The 2,500-nt window shown below is 29.6% G+C and overlaps 1 protein-coding gene across 13 annotated transcripts in view; it reads right to left on the bottom strand.

The window, feature by feature from the left end:
• Positions 1-2,500, bottom strand: part of Foxp2 (forkhead box P2) — a 546,252-nt gene that overhangs the window by 247,957 nt on the left and 295,795 nt on the right. The window lies entirely within an intron of this gene.

Below are 2,500 nucleotides of genomic sequence, written 5' to 3'. Positions count from 1 at the left end.
GACTCTTGTTTGGAATGAATAGGGATAAAGGAACTAACACTAAGAAAGTACTGACCAGATGTTTTTAAACACCATCACCTGAAACACCTTCAAAGCAGTACAATCTCATAAAACATTCAGAAAGATTATGTGACTTAATGAATGCTCAAAATGCAAGCTCAAATCTACCCTGTAAAGCAATCAAGTTTTTAGCAACTATTTTGACCTTAGTGACACAAACAATTAATTCTGCAAACCTAATATCAAAATAAAATTCTACATCTAATGCAGAATAATTTCTCAATGTAGTTAATCTAAAACAACATTTGAAATATGCTATCTCCATATATTATACATTCTAGTATTTAGTACTAATTTTAGAAGATTAGAAAAGAATGAAGGAGAGAGTAATTCATCAGGAGAAAGCTTTTTTTTTTTTAAACTAATTTTTCACTGAATATAAAACAGCAGAGCAGACGAACAAAGATGTGGCTAGCATGAACATATCCCTTATGTTACAAATTTAAAAATTTAAAGGTATTTCAGCTTTCAGAAATATTTCAATATTAATGAACTAACAGTAGGACAAAAGAGTAGCTATAGTTTATCAATCCCTTTTTAGTACTCCACAAGTACACTTATCATTAAGAATTTGTTGCAATGTCTTCCAAACACCAACCCTTCCTCCTAACATATACCTGATTTCAGTAAAATTACACACCTATATTAAAACACAAATGCCATAAAAATGTTTAAGGTAAACACTGTGTTCTCAAGATAGACTGTTCTGCCAGAAGTGCATGGTAAACAAAATTTTACTTATGTTATAGCCCTCACTGCCTTCCAAGTTATATTTTTAAATAAGAGATCTTGGCCACCACACTTACAAAAAGTAATTTCATAATTTGTGCAAAACTTTACATTAAAATAACAACATTTAATGATAAATGAATAAAATTATTTCACCTTTTCATTTCTTACAAATTGTCTATAGAAAGTAGTAAAATTATTGTGCCACTTTTAATATTTCTCCATGGATTTTTATTCTTTTGTAATATAGTGAATATATTAGAATAAAAAATAATAACTGCATTAATTTTACGGTAAAGACATACTAACGTTTGATGAACTTAAAGGCCTATTCTAAATTTCACTCACAGAAGGACAAGAAAATTCAACAACCTCAGGTATCTAACTATATTAATACAGTTAAAACATAACCAAGGGAAGGGACATTTAAAAAGAGTTTTGCGTGTCTATTTGTTAAAATGTTACATATCTTCCTATGGACAGTTCCTAAAATAGCTGTGTAAGGACTTACTATGTCCAGAGTGTTCAATCACTTTTAGAAGGTACTCTATAAACATGCAATACAGAAGTGAAGTTCCTAAATCCTATAAGGAACACAGCTTCTGTATTTACTCTTGTTTATAGTTTATACAAATAAACTGTGTAGAACAAAGTAAACTTCAAACTGAGTTTATAAACACACCTTATAGAGTTATTTACAAAATGCCTCCAGAGTACTACAAAGCATAGCCATAATTTTACTATTTTCTGTTTATTTAAGATCTAATCAGAGCTTTATAGAAGAAGAAAGTGGTTCTTGGCATTTCCTTTCAGAATCTGTCATCTTCTAGTACTCAACTGTGATGTTCATTTTCAATAGTTATTTTCACTTGCCTTTATAAATGCAGTCCACTAGATTCTCAGGCAAAACAGAATCTGGATATAAATGCTTAGGGTTCCTACTTAGGGGAGTTAGAAGGAATATTATCATCACTCCACTGGAGTGATATTTCCTGAAAATACATTAAAGGAAGAAAAAGGCTCTCCTGCAACTGGATTTATTAATCTGTAAAATAGGCTAATTCTCAGACTTTGGGTGACCTTCAATTCCCATGATGGGAATTAATAGAATGTATCAAAACAAAATAAAAATTATCTTCCTAATAATTACTATGAAAAATGGCATGATTCTAAAATGATATATAAGCCATACAAAGTGCTATGCCTGGCTCTTTAAAAAAAATCCTTTAAAACAATGACTAAAGGTTGAGACATAATTCAATCAATATAACTTTTTAATACTGTTATTATTTTAAGTAATCATTCTATTAAATTTCACTATAGTGTGGGTATCTGCTCCAATTTTTGAGATGCATTTTTCTCACTATTTATTACCTTAAATATGTGAATGATATATCAATCTGTAACATTTTCAGTAATAATCCATTATTTTAGTGAACTTAATTTTAATGATTATTTTTTTTGAATTTAGTTTCAATGTGTGATACAGACTATTAAAGAAATAATATTAATTGTGAAACATGTAGAATCTTTCCAAACAGGTATGCTCAATCTGGCCTAATGCAAGCATATACTTTGAAAGCTTTCTATTCTGTCACTGTTTCTGCAGACTTGAGTCACTGAAGAATAGAATTCTTTAATTGGAAAGAAAATTTCATTGCTAGAAAAATGGAAAAAGTGGATCTTTCTTATAAAGAGAATAGTGGACTGC

The sequence above is a fragment of the Marmota marmota genome, unplaced genomic scaffold (genome assembly GCF_001458135.2).
Source record: "Marmota marmota marmota unplaced genomic scaffold, marMar, whole genome shotgun sequence".
Lineage (NCBI taxonomy): Eukaryota > Metazoa > Chordata > Mammalia > Rodentia > Sciuridae > Marmota > Marmota marmota.
Note: the sequence above shows the minus strand (reverse complement) of the source record. Positions and strands in the feature narration are given on the sequence as shown.